This window comes from Suncus etruscus, chromosome 5 (assembly GCF_024139225.1).
Source record: "Suncus etruscus isolate mSunEtr1 chromosome 5, mSunEtr1.pri.cur, whole genome shotgun sequence".
In the NCBI taxonomy this organism is placed as follows: Eukaryota; Metazoa; Chordata; class Mammalia; order Eulipotyphla; family Soricidae; genus Suncus; species Suncus etruscus.
Window position 1 is genome coordinate 4,750,875 of NC_064852.1, and position 22,801 is coordinate 4,773,675.

A 22,801-nucleotide genomic window follows, 5' to 3' on the forward strand; every position below is an offset into this window, starting at 1 on the left:
CTGGATATTTTATTTGACAGTTCTTTTTGTTCTGTTGAGGTGTTTCACCTTCTTTTTCTCCTTCACCTCTCAAACCGACGATGAGAGCTTCTAGAAGGACTCCGCCCATTTTCGTCGTATTTGATTTTTACCCCAGTTTATCACTCTTCTCTTCTTCAAACAAAACCACATAACTGAAACTATCTAGTACCGCCTCCTGGTTAGAGGAGGAAACAAGGGAGGTACCAAGACCAAAACAGGTGTAGGACCACTAAGTAGTAAGCTAAGCTTAGAGGGGACCATGTATTCTAGCAGCCCCGGAGGAAGATATGGGAGGTAAGATGGGAACGGATGTGTAGGGAGGATAATTCGGTGATGAGAATCCCCATAATATTATGTTGATATGTACCTAAAATATCATTGTCAACAATATGTAAGCCACTATGATCAAAATAAAAATTATATTAAAAACAGTGATTAGAGAAACATGTGATGCAAGGGGTTGAACCTGAAACTTCTACAAGAAAACCATGTATGCATATAAATGCTAATATACATATACAAATATATATACATATATATATGTATATAGTTTTTGCTTACTGACTCTGCTAGTATGTATACTACTCTGCTAGTAGTATATTACCACTTTACCAATAATTTGCACATAGCTTTAAAATAAAACCAAGGTGAAATTGTAGGATCTTCTCAGGCCTTATAGAATATAGGCAATGAATATGTATACTTCTATAGGTATGCATGGAATTTCTTAAAAAATCTTCCCTGTAGAGTACTATTGTATGTTCTAAGTTATAACATTTTCTTATATTTTCCATGCATTTTAATGGGCTATTCCCTCCAACATCTTTTATCTCCATCATCTGTTCTTCATTTATCTTGTAGCATTTTCTAGCAATGATTACATATTTTCTGGCCTGAGTTACACTCAGATTAAGTAAAGATGAGCAGTAACTCTCAGTCCTTTAGGAATTCCTGCCTTTGTTATGAAGCCATTGGGCCACATGTAGTAATGGTGGTGGTAGAGGTGCATAGGGTTTCTTCTAAAAGGACTCTGTGTTCAGGAGTGAACCCAGTGGTGTTCCTGAGACCATATAACATGAGGGTTTAGAAGTAGGGTTGTGACCAAAACTATCACAAACAAGGCAGATGCGTAAGTCCTGCATTTTCTCTGGTCCATTTCTCTAAAATTTTTTCAACCTAATTATTATTTCTACTTCTCTTCTTAGAATTATTTTAGTGGTCCATGCATTTTCCGTATAAAAGTAAGTGGAGACTTGAATAAACTCTATCATTAAATGCAACTGGTTGATCTTGTTATTCACATGTCCACACATGAATATAACATCTTCAAGATTCTTACAGTTAGTATTGAAAAAAATAATTTTCTTCAACACTAGGCCCAATTAACATTAAGGGAAATATATACTATAATTTTATTTTAAAAATTTGCAAATGAACATTTCATAAATATTTAGCATCCCTAGAATAGGTCTATAGTTAGTTAGCATTTCCCCAAAGTGTTCACTTGAAGTATTTTATTGCATCCTTCTTATGTCTGAATAAAGATTATGTAGAGAATGTGTTGGAACAAAACATGGCTAATTTGACTATAATCAAGTCCTTGAACTCACACCTAGAGGCTTAAATAAAAAAAATAAGTTTTCAAACATCAGTCTCTAATCAGCACATTAAATAATTAAAAATGGAGGTGCCCTTCTTTCTTAATACATACCTAGAACTTACTCAGGTCTAGGTTTTATAGTATGGCCAAGAAGGAAATTTTCTTTTCTCTACTGTGCACCGATACTGACATCTGGTGGCTTCAAACTCAAAGTAGCAGGTCTGACTTGATTAATCTGCCAATGAGGTGTGCTCAATATAAGGTGAGATGACAATAAATTGGAGGGACCAAGAAACTCAACTAATCTCTTCTATACATTTTCCTCTTAGCTTCCACACACAGACTATGGATGAACAAACAGAAGAGGCATTTTTTATGTTCTCCATTGCCACCTGTGGTTCCTCTGTGTTCTCACCCTTGTCACCCCTGGGATGAATTATCCAGACTAACTAATTTCACAGCCAGTAAATTACGACATAGCCAACGAATCTCCATCTCATTAGGGAAGGTTAATTTAAGTAGACAACAAAAATACAGGAGAAAAAAAAACTCAGCTTGAATAGAAGATTTCTCTACATCTAGGGCACACAATGAATTCACAACCTCAACATCTGCTATCGCCAGAGAAAACACTTAGAAAAAAAGAGAGAAAAGAAAAGAAAATTCACTCATTGCCATTTCCTCTGATGAATGGTGAATTCAAATTAGCATTTTAATTACTCAAACCAGACTCTCAGCTGTCTTCAACATAACAACAAAACTTAACAACAACTTTTCATATTTCTACAGAGAAGGAAACTTAGCCCCTGACTTTAAAGCATAGCCACTTATATTTAGGAACATCTCCTTTATAAGGTACCCAAAGAAGTGTTGAATTAAGGTTTTCATCATTAAATTAATTTGCTGAGAGCACTGTTTTTGCATATATTGTTCAGGATACACAATATTGCCTCTTATAATATTGGACAAATATCTAAAAAATAATTGCGTCTATTGTTAGTTATGGTGAATGATTAAAAATGTTGAGAGAGATGGTACTCTTAGTTTTTGGTCATATTTCATAGAGATTTCCACAATATCAAGTGTCTTATGGTCTACCTTACCAGGTTTATATATACACACATATTAATATATAAATGTATATATATATAAATTTCTTTTGTAGAACACGACCTATCATTAATTCTTCAAAAATGTTCCTGCAACAAACATCCCATACACATTCGTACTACTAATTCTAGTTCATTCGATTTCCTTTCCAATTTTTATAACTCTATAGCATTTTCTACAACCTTTGTATTTTCATAAAAGCAAGTTGTCCAAATCATTGGGTCACTTTTCGGTCATGCTTCAAATGAAGAAGTGTGTTGAATTCATGAACCCATGAGTGAATTCAGAGAGAAGATATGAGGCTATGAAGGAAATCTGATTCATGTAAAGCAATAGTAGAGATATGAAACTTAGCTTGTGAAGTTTAACTAAGAAATTAAAAGGGATAATCATGTTACTGATATAGATATATTTCAGTGTGAAAAAGATGAAGAGAAAATTTAACTTTATTTTCTTACTGTTAGAACTATCTAAATAACAATATTCAATGACATTTTATGACTTTTGGCCAGGGAATTTATACAGAAAAGTTTTTTACACTGGCTAGGATGTTGGCATAGACAGTCTCTAACACTTTTTTACTAAAATGTCGAGATTTCTAATTATGGTGCAATTAAAAGTGATGTTACAAATCTATATTTATTGACACGGAATTGCCTGTGACATATTGCTGAGTGAAAAGTAAAACAGGCTTTAGAACAGTATGCTTGATATTATTCAATTTATATAAAATCATGTGCAATTTTCCAAATATATCCATAGATAAATGTGTAATGGAATGCTAACCCAAACATTAAATGGTTATCTTTGGTTGGCAGATTTCAGCTGTTAATTTTTCTCTTTATATTTAATTGGCTGACTATCTATAATAACCATGCATTAATATTTTTTGAATGAAATATTTATTTTAAGTCAAAGAAAAATGTATTCAAAAACGGCACCTTTTGACAGCATTTCTGGGAGCTAACAAGTTGTCAATGATGGTAATAACTTGGAATCAGAATATTTTAATTGCCCACCATTTACACACTGCGTTACTTTTAGTCAATTATTTTGCTTCTTTGAATTTTAATTTTCTTAAGATCCTGTAAAAATAAGTAGAATTAACACAAAACCAAACACTTATGTGGTTGATGGTTGTTGATATCTGAAGATTGATTAAGGAAAGATAAAGAATGACCTTAATTATGTTGAGTACATGCAATACATAACAAATGGAGAGTTTTTTGGCAATTGCAAAGTGATGCATTGTTGCATAAATACTAGTTGTCATTTTTTATTGTTCCATTAACAATTCGAGTCTTTTCTAATTCATACAAAAATATGTATTAAGGATCTTTTATAGAGATCTGTCTTTTATTCTACTGGAGACACATTTTTCAAGACCTACTTCCCTTTATCATATCCTTATGAAGAAGTCCATATTTCTTTATCCCACAGCTTATTTAATATAAATTTTCTTTCCTCAAAGCTTCAAACTATAGCTATTCTCCTTTCCATTTCCACTATGCAAATTTTCAGTAGTTACACAGACGGGGGCATTTTCCAATACTTTTCCTTCAGGACTGGAACCTAGGTTTATAGTTTGTATCTGGGTAAATAATTTGTATATATAGGTTAACAAAGAAACAGTCATAATGTTGAGATATTTAGAAGGCATGAACTATAATTGGAGAAATTTTGGAGATGTCAAAATTTTTTATTAAATCCCAGGAAGACTCTTCTTTATATTTTACCATCCTGGATCTTTTGTCTTTTGTTTAGCTTTGCTTTTCTAAATAACCTCATTATTTCTGATCTTGGAAGACTCTGTTAAGAAAACCTTATCAGTAACTGCAAAAAGAGCCCTTTAATTCCAGTCCTAGGACATAAAATAATTTTATTAGATTATTGACCAGAACAGGGAAAACTAATAGACCCTAATCAATGAGTGAGGGTCATAATTTGATAGTTTAGTTGACCATTGAAAATCTATTACTGTGAGGAGTGGGTTTTTAAATATTAGAAATGTTTACAGAGGCAGATGGGGGAGAATGGGAGGGAAATTGGGGACACTAGTGATGGGAGACATAAACTATGAATGGAGGTGTACATTGTTTGATATTCGTGAACAATTTTGTAACCATGGTACCTAAATAAAATATTATATAAAAGTATTTACTGTCAGATGCTACCCTGAATTAAAATCAAGGTAGCATAAAAAGGAAGCCTGGAATAAAGTCTCATAGCAGTAAACACCAAGATTTTATATCATGTCAGCTCACCATGCAGATAAAGATTTCCAAAAGGAATAAAATTGAGAGCAAAGAGGCGAATGGTAGATATCATTTACCTAAATATATTCCAAATTGCTATGTAGTAGTAACTGATATACTCTTTAAGGAAGATCTTGAGATCTAGATTCCAGTTTTAGGGAGTGACTATTTGCCATACACAGGAGGCATCAGACCCCATGTATCTTTGACCTTCCCAACTCTTTATGTTTAAGAAAAAAGTTTTGTAAAGTAGCTTCATGTAAAAAAAAGAACTTTAAAATTTGAGGATTTAGTTCTTTTTATGAGCCAACATACCTTTTCTTTGAATCTGTGTACTTAGATTTAACACCTGGAAAATTTTAAATATATATGATAGACTCTCTGCCCTCAACAAGCTAATATTTTTGGTGAAGTATACACTTCATTTAAATGCACTATGGTGATATTTCTTCTTTTTTGAAGTATGAAACAGGAAATTAAGTATACAGAATCATACTTGCACTTGGGAAATTAGAGATACTTAGAAAAAATATATTCCTTAAATGGAACTTGAAAGAGAAAAAATTTTCCTGATGACTAAAGAGAGGGCATTCCATAGAGGAAAAATGAATATGCAAAAGACCACAGATGGCATAAAATTTGAAAAACCATTTAGTTGGTTTAGCATTGTCATGATATAAAAATGGTAAAGAAGTAACCCAGATGGAAAATGTAGAGCAAAAGGATCTCCTTACAACAATCAGTCTGTTTCTTAAAACAAGCTAAGAGCAATGAGACATTTAGATGAAGATTTAGTTTTCTCAAAGACAGGTGGTGGAGTAAAGCACTAATTGATGTAAATCATACTTCTGGTTTTCTGGGATACTAAAAAAGTCATAAAACTTTTTTATGTCTCAATTTTCTTACCTCTAAAAGTTGGCTTATCATCCTAACTTTAAAGGGGTGTCTGTGAGGATTAAATAAGACAACATAATGACATTTCTAGCACAATTCAGACTCAAGTACACACTTAAGACACATGAGCTATATCTCAATTTTGAACTCAGTCCTCAAGTTTCGTTCTCACCAACCTCTATTTCCTTATTCCTTCATGAATTTTATTGAGAAAAAGCATGTTGAAAGACCAAAACTATTGGCATAATTTTTCAGATTTCCCAATATAACAAAAACTAGCACACCTACAAATAATCATAGATCCTGAGTTTTAGAAAGGTCAGGTGCAAAGTCAAGACCTTGCCTAGGTCTCAATGAATCTTTGTAACTTTGGTCAATAGAAGCAAACAATTTTTGTTTGTTGATTTCCTCATATAAAAATCAAAGTTTCTCTTGTATCTTCTTTTTCTTTCATTCACATGAAATGAATCAGCGATATTTTAGATACTATCTTCAAAATTACCCTGAACTTATCTTCTTCTTATCTCCTAAACTTGTATCAATACCACCCAAGTTACCACTCTTTACATAGTAAATCTTTGTCCCATTAACATATATATATATATAGATATATAGATAGTTTATTTTAAATAAAATAAGTATAAGGAAATAGAGATTCTAATGGCACCTTGTAATTGCCCCTGGAGGGCCATTGGCCCAGGGGTACATAAAGTCTCAGGCTTACAGGACAGCCATGTGAAAAGATTGCTACATTGCTCTTGTTATCAAATTTATGACTTCTGCTGCCTTTATCTGCCTGTGCTACTGTTCATTTTTCTCTGGTCCTTTACAACTTCTCCAGGTCTAACAATAACAAAATTATTCCCCAGAAATGTAAAATAGATTTTGTCACTTCTACAATCTTCTCAGAAAAATGCACAGCACAGCATCAGAGACTACCCAGTTATAACTTTTCCTTTTAGCTTCTAATATCATATTCTATTGACCTTCCCCTCTCTTGAGTTCTGCCATCTAGACCTTTTTGGTCTTCCTCAAAGAGATTTCATATTTCCTGTCTTCTCCTCAATGGGGAATATTGAGTGTTCCCAAGAAGTGTTTTCTTTACATGTTTTTATTTTACCCAATTTACAGTCTAAAGAATAAAGTCATTCCTGAATCACTCTACTTAAAACAAGTTTCTTGTTTCTAAATTTTTTATTTATTTTTTAAACTATTTTTTTAGGTTGTTGCACTTTAATGTTATATAATGTGTACATTTTATTCTATCAGTATGTTTATTTCCTTTTCTCACCCTACTATAATTTTAGCTTCAAAATAACAGGGAATTGTGTTTATCTTAATTATAGTTTATCTTTATTACCTAAAACATCATATGGCACACAATAAAAAAATCAATGTGAAAATTTAAAAATAATTTAAACGTTTTGCATAAAAAGTAACTTTCAAATCAAAATTATAAGTTTTTGAGATATAAAGTAAATGTCAGCACTGAGTTAGAAATCTTAGCTTGTTGTTTTCAAAATTTGCTATCTTTTCAGTATTCTTATGATGGCAATTTAACTTAATTTTCAACTGTCAAAACCCTGGAGAAATAAAGAACATTTTAAGAGAATTAAAATCAATCAATATTCTCAATAAAATATTGGCAAATCAAATCTAAGCTGTATAAAAAAGAATTATACAGAAAGAAATACATGGCTGATTTATGTCAGGTAGTCAGGACTATTTTAATACTCAAAAACCAATGTAATTCATCAAATTAATAGTCTAAAGTAGAAACAACATAAGATCAAAACAATGGATAGGGGAACTGTATTAACCAAATCTAATACCCACTATGATAAAACTCAATAAAGTAGGAGAAAATATTTTCTCTACAAAAGAAAACCTGCAGATAACATAATACCTAATCATAAAGATTTGAAGCTTTACCATAAAGACCAGGAACAATGCAAAGATATCTTCTCTCATAAATTCTACTTTTTCTTATTGTACTGGAAATGCAAAGCTGATAAGCATATTACTGATAAGCAATAAGACAAGAAAGAAAAAGGAAAGTCATACTACTGATTAGATAAAAGTGAAATAAAGTTGTTTCATTCAGAGATGACCTGATCATTTGAATAGAAGTTCTAATCTGACTGGCAAAAGAGAAAACTACTGGACTTACAAGAAATTAGAAAAATATGTGGAAAGCAAAATTAACATTTAAAAGTTAAACATTTTCCACAGAATTCAGAGAGAAATAGTTGTTATTTGAAATAAAAAATGGAGCCAAGGGCTAAGGGGTCTGGATACTCCAGCACATCTTGGGAGATGATACCTGGCAATGATCCAAAAAAATGGAGAGAGTGACATTAGGAGCCCCATTTTACTCCCATGATAGGAGGACCAAGAAAAGCTGTGCTGCTATGCTCCATAGTTTCACATTTATTCACCCCACCCCTACTGTACTCTAGACAGGCTTTCCAGTTCTCTCATTCATTCATGTGATTATGGTATTTCTCAGTGTAGTTATTTCTATAACTGCATTCACCAATCTTTGTGGTGAGCTTCATGAAGTGAGCTGGAAGTTCCAGCACTCCTCTCATTGTCTCTGAGGATTGTTGAAAAAATGATTTTTATTTTTCTTAAAATCCATAGATGAGTGAGACTATTCTGCATCTCTCTCCCTCCCTCTAACTTATATCACTCAGCTTGATAGATTCCATATACATCCATGTATAGGAAAATTTCATGACGTCATCTTTCCTGACGGCTGCATAATATTCCATTGTGTATATGTACCACGGTTTCTTTAGCCATTCGTCTGTTGAAGGGCATCTTGGTTGTTTCCAGAGCCTGGCTATTGTGAATAGTGCTGAAATAAATATAGGTGTGAGGAAGGGGTATTTGTACTGTATTCTTGTGTTCTTAGGGTATATCCCTAGGAGTGGAATAGCTGGGTCAAATGGGAGCTCAATTTCCAGAGTTTGGAGGAATCTCCATATCGTTTTACATAAAGGTTGGACTAAATGGCATTCCACCAGCAGTGGATAAGATTTCCTTTCTCTCCACATCCCCACCAGCACTGACTGTTATCATTCTTTGTGATGTGTGCCAATCTCTGTGGTGCGAGATGGAATCTCATCATTGTCTTGATTTGCATCTCCATGATGATTAGTGATGAGGAGCATTTTTTCATGTGCTTTTTGGACATTTGTATTTCATTTTTCTCAAAGTGTCTGTTCATTTCTTCTCCCCATTTTTTGATGGGATTAGATGTTTTTTTCTTGTAAAGTTCTGTGAGTGCCTTGTATATTTTGGATATTAGCCCCTTATTTGAAGGGTGTTGGGTGAATATTTTCTCCCAAACGGTGGGTGGCTCTTGTATCCTGGGCACTGTTTCTTTTGAGGTGCAGACGTTTCTCAGCTTAATGTATTCCCATATGTTTATCTCTGCTTCCACTTGTTTGGAAAGTGCAGTTTCCTCCTTGAAGATGCCTTTAGACTGAATGTCATGGAGTGTTTTATCTACGTGTTGTTATATATACCTTATGGTATCAGGTTTGATATAAGGTCTTTAATCCATGTACTTTCGTACATGATGTTAACTGGGGATCTATGTTTGCTTCTTTGCAAGTGGCTGACCAGTTTTGCCAGCACCACTTGTTAAAGAGGTTTTCCCTGCTCCACTTAGGATTTCTTGCTCCCTTGTCAAAAATTAGGTGATTGTATATCTGGGGAACATTGTCTGAGAACTCAAGCCTATTATACTGATCTGAAGGTCTGTCTTTATTCCAATACCATGCTGTTTTGAAAACAATTGCTTTGTAGTACAGTTTAAAGTTGGGGAAAGTAATGCCTCCCATTTTCCTTTTCCATAGGAGTGCTTTAGCTATTCGAGGGTGTATTGTTCCAGATGAACTTCATAAGTGTTTGATCCACTTCTTTGAAGAATAACATGGGTATCTTTAGAGGGACCACATTAAATCTGTATAATTCTTTGGGTAGTATTGCCATTTTAATGATGTTAATCCTGCCAATCCATGATCACGGTATGTGTTTCCATTTCCATATGTCCTCTCTTCTTTCTTGGAGTAGGGCTTTATAGTTTTCTTTGTATAGGTCCTTCACATCTTTGGTCAAGTTGACTCCAAGATATTTGAGTTTGTGTGGCACTAATGTGGATGGGATTGCCTTCTTGAAGTCCATCTTTTCCCTATCATCATTAGTGTATAAAAAGGCCATTAATTTCTGTGTGTTAATTTTGTAGCCTGCCACATTGCTATATGAGTCTATTGTTTCTAGATGCTTTTTGGTAGAGTCTTTAGGGTTTTCTAAGTAGAGTATCATGGCATCTGCAAACAGTGAGAGCTTGACTTCTTCCTTTCATATCTGGATTCTCTTGATATTTTTTTCTTGCCTGATCGCTATATCAAGCACTTCCAGTACTATGTTGAAGAGGAGTGGTGAGAGCGGACAGCCTTGTCTTGTACCAGAATTTAGAGAAAAGGCTATTAGTTTTTCTCGATTGAGGATAATATTTGCCATTGGCTTGTGGTAGATGGCTTTAACTAGATTGAGAAAGGTTCCTTCCATTCCCATCTTGCTGAGAGTTTTGATCAAGAATGGGTGTTGGACCTTATCAAATGCTTTCTCTGCGTCTATTGATATGATTATGTGCTTTTTATTTTTCTTCTTTTTGATGTTGTGTATGATGTTGATAGATTTATGGATGTTAAACCATCCTTGCATTCCTGAGATGAAACCTACTTGGTTGTGATGTATGATCTTCTTGATGATGCATTGGATCCTATTTGCCAGGATTTTGTTGAGAATCTTTGCATCTGCATTCATCAGGGATATTGGTCTGTAATTTTCCTTTTTGGCAGCAACTCTGTCTGGTTTTGGTATCAAGGTGATGTTGGCTTCATAAAACCTATTTGGGAGTGTTCCCATTTTTTCAATTTCATGGAAAAGTCTGATTAGGATCGGTAGTAGCTCCTCTTGAAATTTTTGAAAGAATTTATTAGTGAATCCGTCTGGGCCTGGGCTTTTCTTTTTGGGCAGATGGTTGATTACAGTTTCAATGTCCTCAATAGTGATGGGGGTGTTACATCCTCCCTAGTTAACTGTGGAAATTATAAGTGTCCAAGAATTTTTCCATTTTTTATAGGTTCTCATGTTTAGTAGCAAAAAGTTTCTCAAAGTAGTCTCTGATTACCCTTTGGATCTCTGTGATATCTGTCGTGATCTCCCCCGTTTTCATTTCTAATAGGGTTATCAGGTTTCTCTCTCTCTTTCTTTGTGAGTTTTGCCAATGGTCTATCAATCTTGTTTATTTTTTCAAAGAACCAACTTCTGCTTTTGTTGATCTTTTGGATTTTTTGGTTTTCTGCTTCACTGACTTATGCTTTCAGCTTTGTTATTTTCTTCTGTCTCGCTATTTTTGGTTCCTTTTGTTGGTCATTTTCTAATTTTATGATATGCTTTACTAAGTTTTTTAGGTATGCCCCTTCTTTCTTCCTGATGTGTGCTTGTCAAGCTATAAATTTTCCTCTCAGGACCGCTTTTGCTATGTCCCATACATTCTGGCAGTTTGTGTCTTCAATATCATTTGTCTCCAGGAAAGTTTTGATTTTCTCTTTGATTTCATCTTGGACCCACTGGTTATTCAGGTTTAATTTCCAATTATTAAATTCCAATTATTAAAGTTTTTCTTCTGTGTGCCTTTGTAGTTCACATCTAATTTCAGAGCCTTGTGGTCAGCAAAGGTAGCCTGTAAGATTTTTATCCTCTTGATTTTATGAAGGTATGTTTTATGTGTCAGCATGTAGTCTATCCTGGAGAATGACCCATGTACATTGGAGAAGTATATGTATCTAGGATTTTCTGGGTGGCGTGTCCTATATATATCTACTAGTCCTCTTTCTTCCATTACTCTTTTCAGGGTTAGTATATTTTTGTTGGGTTTCAGTCCGGTTGACCTATCAAATGTTGACAGGCCCATGTTGAGGTCTCCCACAATTATTGTGTATTATTGATGTCTTTTTCAGATTTATCAGTACTTGTATTAGATAATTTGCTGGTCTCTCATTGGGTGCATATATGTTTAATAGTCTGATTTCTTCCTGTTGCACATATACCTTGATTATAGATAGTTTCCATCTTTGTCTCTTACCACTTTTCTGAGTATAAAGTTGTTGTCATCAGATATTAATATGGCCACCCCAGCTTTTTTAAGTGTGTTGTTTAATTGGATGATTTTCCTCCAGCCTTTGATTTTGAAACTATGATTGTTCTGGATATTCAGGTGTGTTTTTTGTAGGCAGAAGAAGGTTGGATTCATCTTTTTGACCCATTTTGCCACTCTGTGTCTTTTAATTGGTGAATTTAATCCATTGACATTGAGAGAGATGATTGTCATAGGATTTAATGTCATCTTTGCAGATAAGTTTGCTGTGTTTTTTGGTCTCTCTTGTCTTAAAGTAGACCTGTCAGTTTTTCCTTTAAGGCTGGTTTTTCATCTGTGAAGTTTCTGAGCTGTTGTTTATCTATGAAGCTATGTATCCTTCCTTCAAACTGAACATGAGTTGGGCTGGGTGCAGTATTCTCTGTGAGGCATTCATTTCATTCAGTCTTTCACTATATCTCACCACTGTCTTCTGGCCTTGAGAGTTTCTTGTGACATGTCTGCAGTAAGTCTTAAGGATAGTCCTTTGAATGTAATTTCCCTTTTTGATCTTGCTGCTTTCAGTATTTTATCTCTATCTGTGGGATTTGTCATTGTAACGAGGATGTGTCGGGGTGTTTTTCTTCAGGTCTCTTTTAGCTGGTACTCTTCTGGCATGCAAGATTTGATTGCATGTAGTCTTTAACTCTGGGAGTATTTCTTTGATGATGTCTTTGACAGTTGATTCTTCCTGGGTATCTTCTACCTGGGCCTCTGGAACTCCAATGATTCTTACGTTGTTTCTGTTGAGTTTATTAAAGATTTCTGTTTTCATCTGTTCACATTCCTTGAGTATTTTTCCATTGCCTGATCATTTCTCTTAAGCTTCTTTTCCAATTTCTTCTGTGTGTTGAGTTTTTCTTCATCTCTTCTTCTAGCACGCCGATTCTGTCCTCAGCTGCTGATACCCTGCTGTAGAGAACAATCCACTGAGATTTTCAGTTCAGCTACCATGTTTTTCAGATCTGTTATTTCAATTTGGAGTTTTCCTATTTCTGTCTTTGTGTTCTGTTCAGATCGATCTATGCTTTCTTTGAATTCTACAAACATCTTCCATATTTCTATTCTAAATTCTTTGTCCGTGAGGTTAATCAGATAGTTGGAATTCTTTAGGTCATCCAAGCTATCTTCATTCTCTGTGCATGGTGTTTGCCTGCGAGGTTTCCCCAATGTCACGCTTGTAGTTTGAGTTTTTCTGCATGTTGTGGTGGTGTTTCACTGATTAGAAAGAGTGCCTGGGCTCTCCTGCGGCCTCTAGATGACAGTTTTTTTTTTTTTTTTTGGGTGCGCTTTCTAGGCCTCTGAGGAGAGCTTCAGGTATTCATGAAAGACAGACAGGCAGAGCAAAGTTTCCCTTGAAGTCCTCAGAGTCCTCAAAGGCACAGCAGGGCAGAGCCTCCACAGGCCAGAGGGCTCAGCTTTTTGCCTGGCAGCCCCCAGCCAGACTTTACTCACTCAGTTGCTGGGCAGCTTCAGAATGCAGTTTTTTGGTGGTGCGCTCCCTAGGCTCTGAGGAGATCTTCAGGTATTCATGAAAGTCAGACAGGCAGAGCAAATGTTTTATTATTTGATTTTTATTATAAGGACTTTAAAGAGGAAATGTTGAGGATGTTTGAGGAACTCAATGAAACCATGGAATGGATAGTGAGTAAAACACTAATGGATTTGAATACAGAAATGAAAGTACTTCAATCTGAAATGACAAAACTGAAAAACTTGATAGGTGAAATGAAAAATCACTGGCTACACCCAAGCAAAGAAACTGTTGCCGAGAAGAGAATCAGTGAACTTGAAGATGAGACACATAAAATCTCACAACAGCAGAAAAATGACACCTATTTTATATACAGACATGCACACACACCACACTTATACACATAAACACAAAACAAAACTAAACTAAACTAATAATCATACTATGCAAGATATCTGTTTGTCTTCTATTATCTTCTATACTTTATCATTGATTTATTTCTTATTTTTATGAAAGTCTCTTTTTTTTTTGTCTCCCAATTCACAATACAGACTAGGCAAAGGGCCCGTGTTTAGGAGTATATGGGGTGCATTTACTGTACCTCCTCTTTCTATAAAGTCAGTGTAAAGAACTGTCTGTGATAAGAATTGGGTGGCCTTATCTATTCTTTTCTTTTCTTTTCACGTTTGTAATCACAGTGCAACATTCCCATGACCAATATCCCAAGTGTCCTTCCTCCCCACCCCACACCGGCCTGTACTATAGACAGACTTTCTACTTCCCTCATTCAGTCACAGTTTGTTATGATAGTTCTCAGTGTAATTATTTCTATGACTGCACTAAACGATCCCTGTAGTGAGCTTCATGTCAGGAGCTGGACCCTTCGGTCCTCCTCTATTTTGTCTCTGAGAATCATTACACAAATGTTTTTCATTTTTCTCAAAACCCATAGATGAAGGAGACCATTCTATGTTTATCTCTCTTTCTCTGACTTATTTCACTCAGCATAATAGATTCCACATACATCCATGTGTAGGAAAATTTTATGGCTTCATCTCTTCTGATGGCTGCATAAATATTCCATTGTGTATATGTACCATACTTTCTTTAACCATTCGTCTATTGAGGGGCATCTAGGCTGTTTCCAGTGTCTGGCTATCGTAAATAATGCTGCTATGAATATAGCTGTGAGAAAGGGATTTTTGTATTGTATTTTTGTGTTCCTAGAATATATCCCTAGGAGTGGTATAGCTGGCTCTCATGGGAGCTCAACTTCCAGCTTTTGGAGAGATTTCCATATCGCTTATTTTTATGAAATAAAACATGAAATTATGTTTCAGCAACATCTATGGTAAAGACTATAGTAGCTCCATATTGTATTTCATTGGCATTGTGTCAAATAATAGTGGACTATCCTAATGTGGATCTAGAATAGTCTCTAATTTTTTCTCATTACCTATTAATATATGTTTTTGCCAGTTGCTCACATTTTACTACTAAAACATTTTAGTTAGGTTTACATGCATCACCATCAGTTCTCTAATATTGATCTTCAATATTTTTAGACTTATCTATGTCTCTGTCTCTTCAAATAAATTTTAGAACCATCTTGTTAATCCATAAAGTCACCTTCCATATACTAGTTTAGAGAGTGCTAAAGGTACGAATTAAGTTAGGAATAAGTTACATCTTCACAATATTGAGTCTTTCTACTCACCAACATGTGACATCTTTTCATTTATTTAGTAATCATTTTTTTACCATTAATCATAGTTATATGGTTTTTCTCACACTGATACTATGTCTGTTTTAATATGTTTAAAGCTAAATATATTGGTTTTGAAGTATGGTTATGAATAACAGTGGGTTTAACGTGTGTGCTTGTTTTTGTTTATTCATGGAAAACTCACAATCAGTGCTAGGAGACCTATAGTGTTCTCATGGCAATTGTCAGACATTTGGGAAAATGGTTTAATGTGAGGACCTGGGAATATGTTGCTAGAAAGTCCTTGTAGTGTTGGAATTAACTGGCATCAACTTTCCTGGCATTACCTTGGAGCACCTAGGATCACACATGGCAATCCTTCGAGCCTTCAAAGCTATTTTTCACGAATTTCAGGAGACTATTTGAAGCCGAAGATTGAATCCAGGTTAGCTGCATGCTTGTCAGCCCACTAAGGCTGTAATTCAGCACAAGAGCACAAGAATGCCTTGGATCTTGTTGAGAAATGAATACTCTAGTCCCAAGGATGCTGGAGGCCTATAAGATCACTCTCTGTGCAATGCGGAGTCCTCCTGTGTTGCACTCCCATGATGGTTTAGGACTATATGATACCAAGAATGGAACTCTAACCAGTATACTCTCTCTCACATCTGATGATGACTTTTTAGAAACAATAATAGAGGAATGACAACATTGATAATCTGGAATTAATAAAAGTAAATATTTTGTTAAGAACAATCCCAGATTACAGAGGCAGGAGTAAGCCCTGAACACAACCCCACCCCATGTCTAGCCCCCCCCCCAAGAAAACAGAACTAGAAACAAGCAAAAGTTTAGTTCAGCAAAAAAAGTCAATGACAAGATATTAGGAAAATAAGTCCTATAAAATATATATACGAATAGGACATCAGTTAGACAACTATCAGCTAAAATATATCATGAACCATTAATAATTATAGTAAGAAATAGCTTGATTTTACAATGGCACAGTTTAGGGAGATAGGTGAAGGACTTGAGCAATGCAGTAGGCCTGGTTTTCATTTCTGGAATTGCTTGGTTCCTAATCACTATTAGGAAAAATTTCAGATCACTACACTGGAAGTATCCACTAAGCATTGTCATTAGCAGAATTATTATTAATTATTTTTTAAATAATTTTTAATAATTATTTTTAAGTGGGGCAGAGCAGTATATACTTCATGGAAAAATTTTTGCTTTGCTATATGAGACCCAGGATTTTCTCTTCAGTCTTTCAAAAATAAAATAATAAAATCACACACACCTTATTAATAGATATTCAATAGAAAAAAATCCTTAAGAATATATATTCCGGGGCCAGTGAGGTGGCGCTAGAGTTAAGGTGTCTGCCTTGCAAGCACTAGCCAAGGAAGGACCACGGTTTGATCCCTTGGCGTTCCATATGGTCCCCCAAGCCAGGATCAATTTCTGAGCACTTAGCCAGGAATAATCCCTGAGCATCAAACGGGTGGGGCCCCCCAAAAAAATTAAAAAAATATATTTCACATACTTTTCAAAGGACGTATAAATTAATGCAAAATTAGATAGCATGACACAATTATTAATATGACTAGAATCCAGATCACTGATATAACTAAGTTCTAAATGAAAATTTTACTTTCTTTGCTGGATATATTGAAAACCTGTAGTAACGTTGAAAGAAAGTTTGACTCCCAATACAATCCATTCATCTTGTTTTATTTGGGTTTATATTTTTAAAATAAATTAAATTTTTACATCTGCTCTAAAATATGCATACAGATATGTATATAAAAACATATTTTAGTATAGATAAAAGTTAAAAAAAACCCAAGCTGTTCTTGAGAAGGGAAGGGGCTAAATATAGTGCATCAACACAACAAAATATTATTCAAGATAGAAAGAAGTAAACATCAAATGATACAAAGAAATGGATAAAATTTAAATGAATATTATTGAAAAGAATTCAATCTTAGAAACATGTGACATACAACATTTTAGAAAAGAAAAACCTATGAAAAATTGAAGAGGTTTAATGGTTTATAGGAATTGGACAGGGAAGAATAAGCTCAATAAAAATCATTTTTAGGCTAAAAAATGATTTCATAGAATAGATTGCATAGTTGTTGCTACACACCAGGGTGCCTATGCCCACATTCAGAGAATACAACTCCCATATTGAACCCTAATATAAATAGCAACCTTAGTAATAATGATACGTTAGTGCAAGTTTATTGATTACATCTAATTTACCACTTTGGTGTGGTGTGTTATTAGTGCGTGAGGCAATAAATCTGTGCGGCAAGAGGAATAATAAAGCCTTTGCATTTTTTTCTCTTAATTCTGCTATAAGCCTAACGTTAATATGGCAATAGTTTATCAAACTAAACAGCCATCTGTTAGAAATATATGTATTTAATTAACTAATAAAAACTACATATTATTTATTTGTATTTAAAACTGTTTTTTACAAGCAAAAGTACTTTTAAAATGTGCTATTTTAGTGTATTTCATGCAAAATATTTATATTATTTATCTGAACATTTATAAGAAAAGTATTTTTGTCACCTGTTCATATATGTTAATCAGTTTCTTAACTATATCTCTTTCAAATAATGGGTTGCTGGGTTTATTTCTCCCCTCAAATAGTACACATTTTATTATTAGCTTACATTTTTAAATAAAATTGTTTGCAATCTCATCCACAGTGTCATATTATAGTTAAAATTGTTGCTAGCATCTATGAATTCTGTTATCTCTATTTTTTACTTTGGTTGTATAGTAAACATATTTTAAGTTGTTGCTAACATCTACAAATTCTAATTTCTCTACTTTTTATTTTGGTTAATAAAAAACAACATTGTGGATGTGAGATAACTCTAAGCTAAGGGCAAATTCTGCTAATGGAGTAATTCCCCATATTGTATATTAAAATGAATGAGTATTTCGACTCAAATGATTTCATGGCTTTTGCCTCCACCCTCCATTGATAGAATCTTACTGTGATAAGTAATTTTACAAGACAAAACTTGTCAAAGATATTGCTTTACATGCGATTCCTTTAATTTTTTACTAAATCAGATTGCTTCAAGATTGAGGACTTTCTCAGTGTCCTTGCATTACAATTCAGATTGTATATTCTATTTCCAAAATGTTAGAAATTTGAAGACTTTCTGTCACTCCTCTCATTCAGTATGTTGTTAAAGATTTTGATCAGCATGTAGCCAAATCTTAGAATATTTATGAAAATCAAACAGCTCATTAGCATGTTAAAAAGATATATGAAACAAATCCTTGTAAAGAGCAAACTTTTATAAGCACCTTATTCATGGTGAGTAGTAAAAATAAATTGGAATTGCCAGCATAATAATTTTTAATCTTCTTGATTGGATGTAATTATTAAATTTTTATAAAGGACATCAACAGCAATTCCATTCATTGTTCTGCTCCATTGAATTAGTAAAAGCGTGTTTTGCACCAAATGATTATACTTGTTTGCAGAATAAAAGGAACAAAACAATGCACTTAGATAATTCCACATGAAAAAAAATTCTGAGGTAAGGTGTTGGTCAGAGAGGGAAGACCCTTGAAGAAGAGCAAGGATAGTGGTAGTCAGATCCAATTGCTCTGGAAGAGAGTTTGGCGTAGCATCATTGCAAGTATAAACCAACTGCAATTGTTCTATTCCTTTAAATTGCATAAAAACTTAGTTTTTTTTTGTGCTACTAAAACTTGCATTCAGTCTGTAACTACAAAACTTTTATTTTCTCGGTATGCAAATTTCGCCTAAATGTATGATGCCAACTCCCGAATTGTTATATGTTTCACTTTGACTATAATAAACTTTCCAAGGTTTACTTTCTTTAATAATATTATTTGTGGTGCTATGTAATTACTTGGTCTGTAAGGACACAAATTTTTCACATAGGGGAATTTATTAGGATTTTTGTGTAATCTTTAATTTTTTGTCTTTTTTCATTGTTCTTCATCTCATATCACATTTCACATAGAAAAAAGGATTTCAGGGATTCTTTCATACTTTCTCCATGCTTAAATATCATGTTACCAATAGGTACGCTTTTTTGTTTGTTTGGGGGAGCCACACTTGGCAGTCTCAGGGTTGATTCCTGGTTTCAGGAGACTCTATGGTACCTGAGAATTGAACTTGGGTTAGTCTTAAGCACCATACTCCTGTACAAGTGCTCCAACTCATATATGTATGCGAATTAATGTATATAATAGAAATAAGTATATTATGTTATGCTTGTTATTTATGCATATTACATATGCATAATAGAATGGGTTTTTGGTTACTTTTACCTTTAAAATGGATCCTTTTCACCCACATTATTTTTCTTATTGCATAGATTTTTTTTAAGAGTTCGTAGTGTTCTAATCAATAATGCCTCATGGGATACTCTTTGTCTGAGTGTATAATTCTAATTCATTATTTTTAATAGCTGTGAAATAGCCTCTTGGTGTAAATGTACTATAATTTATATCACTATTTACCTGATTTGTTTGTCACTTTGTTGCTATGTTCTGCCTTTATGAATAATTCTGCAATAAACACCTGTTTCCATATATCGATGCCCCAAATCTTTGTTTTGAAGAATAAACCTCAGGTTTTAAATTTTGGGTTAAAGGATAAGCATATTTCAGAATTTAGTGGATATTGTTATTTATTTTCAAGAGACTAGCAATATATTGCATTAGTCACATAATTATCTATTGAGTACAAACTGATATTTCATTATTTTGGTATCTTTATAATTGCAATTTTGTTGAGTCTGGACATACTTGATAAGCACTTACACTTACTTTATGAGTTATATTTATGTAGATGAAATTTTATATTGAATGCTTTATTGCATACTTTGAAATAAATATTAACCATTTGCAATTTGTTTTTCAATTCATTGTCTGACATATATAAACTGGTCATTAAATTCATCTTCTTACAAAGATTTTTAATGATTTTTAAAAGTACATGTGAATGTTGTCCAGATGGTATTACAAAATGAATATTTTAAACATTATATGACTTTATGTAAGGAGCTAACATTTTTTCTTCTATCATTTTCCAGCACTATTTATTAAATGATTCATCATTTTATCAGTGAATTGACTAGTGCAAGTATTGTCTGTTAAGTTCCATAAATCAATCATATTCTAATCTACTGTACTACTTATTTGTGACTATGATAAAATCATTGCTTTGGTAACCTTTACTGAGATTTTTCCTACAGACTAAAGCACATCACTCTGATCTATTTTTATTGTTCATATATGGCTTTACTCTCCCCCCTGTTTTTTTAAACATACATAGAATGTATTTTGAAATACATTTACATGTAAGAGGGTATAAAAAGCTTATTTACAATATAATATTACAATAATCATTTAAAGTTTATTTCTAAACCTTCCATTTCTTTTCTTAGTTAATTTTTTTCCCTAGCCCCTTATATAAATACCCCTTATATTCAATAATTGCTTACTATGGGTTTTTACTCACAGTTTTGGTATAATTGTTACAAGTATATTGGGCAGATATTTTATTTTTTTGGTTAAGGACAAATTGTTTTCCAAGAAAAAAGGGTTAATGTATGCACTGATTCCTGGTGAATTATAACCGTTTGTTCTTTATACTTGTATTTTATAATCATAGACTTGTTCAATTTTTAAACAATTTTGGTGTGACAAAAAAAAAGTTTATTGTACATGCACCCTTTTCCTGGTACAGTATAAATCTTCTTTTGTAGTAAAAAAGTAGAATAATGTCATTTCCTCCCTCCATTTTAGCTTCTTAAAAATTTGCAGTTTATCATTTTTTTAATGATTTGTGAGTGATATTGATACACTTACCAAGGTAAAATTGAATCATTTTTGAGATTATAATTCTCTCTGAATGTATAGCTTGATTTTTTTATTTTGTTTCATTTTTTTTTGGGGGGGACACACCTGGCAATGCTAAATGATTACTCCTAATGTTGTACTTAAGAATTACTTCTGGTGGGGCTCTGGGGACCACGTGGGATGAACCTGGGTAGGCACATGCAAGGCAATAAATCTATTGGTTGTACTACTGAGTTGGCCTCATTTTTTAACATTTCTTTCTAGTGCTATACTATGAAGGGATGTTCCTAATAGTAATGGTATTAGATTTATTTTTTTTTTATACTTCGTTCTTAGGAGTTTTCAAACAGATCTTCCTTTTTTTTTTTAAACGTAAAAACATTCGCTGCTTTTAAAAGTTTGATCGACTCAATTCTTATACTTAAATCTTTAAATGATCTGGAATTGATTTTCATTTAGGATTTAGGATTAGCATCTTTGTCATTGTTCTTTCCATGTGAGAAACATCGCTTCACAGAGAGATTGTTTATTAAAAGGACTCTAATTTTGCTGCTAATCTGCTTTGCCAGTTGTGTTACAGAGTAGGGAAGCATATATGTGTAGGTTTCTTTCTATTCTGTTTCTCTGGTGGATTTTTTCCATTTTCTCTCTATCCAATCTTAGACAAACCCAAAGGTGAACACATCCTTGAACTCTGATCTTAAAATTTAAATTATTGGGGAAAGAAGAGAATGGATGGGACAATCAAGGGGCTGCTGGAAGATGGTGAGATAACACCAATCTGAAGAGGTGGGGTTCAATGAAATTAATTTAGAGAAGTTTAAAATTTACTCCTGGGAGCCTGAGTTATAGGACAGCAGGTAGGGTGTTTGCCTTGCATGCAGCTGGCCTGGATTCAATCCCAGGCATCCCATATTGTCCCCTGAACATCATCAGGAATGACCCTTTAGTGTAGAGCAAGGAGAGTAACCAATGTGCACCGCTGGGTATGGCTTAAAAATAAATTAAAATTTTGTACTCTTAAAACACGAAGTCTATAAAACAAGTGTTTCTCAATTTAAAAAAAATAAAATAAATAAAATAAGTTAGGGAAGTCTTTTTATTTTCTTCCATTTTTATTAAGGCTTCATAATTTGTAGACTAGTAATAAGAGTTTTCTGTAATAATTTATTCCAATATCACAACCAGAATCAGTGACAGAGTGGCCTATTCTCACCCTTGGATCTATGGATTAGCTCTCAGGATTTACTTTTGGCCATTTGTCATTTCCTTACTTTATATTAATATTTCTTTATATTTCTTCATATTCCACATATTACAGAGATAAGTGTGCTTTTGTCCCATAAAGGCCCCCTTTTACTCATAGATCACCAGGAGTTTTTAATATGAATCATGACCAATTTTTATTAAATGTTATATGGTTTCCATTGAGATATATTTTTCTTATGTCAGTTAAAATAATTGAGTATATTTTAGATATTTTAATGTTAATGCTTCTGAGATATATTTTACAATTACAATGCATTGATTAAATAAAGTTTGCTTATACTGTATTTATAAGTTTTGCATGTTTTATATATGTGGTAGCCGATAATGTTAATATTGTCTATTTTCTGTGTTGTTTATTTTTGTAAGATTATACTATTCTCAAAAAATA

The 22,801-nt window shown here is 33.5% G+C and overlaps 1 non-coding gene across 1 annotated transcript; it reads right to left on the reverse strand.

Moving 5' to 3' along the window:
* Positions 1-14,094: 14,094 nt before the first annotated feature.
* LOC126010203 (small nucleolar RNA SNORA51) lies at positions 14,095-14,225 on the reverse strand. Its single transcript, XR_007496326.1, has one exon. It is a non-coding gene; the product is annotated as a small nucleolar RNA SNORA51 (small nucleolar RNA).
* Positions 14,226-22,801: the final 8,576 nt, after the last annotated feature.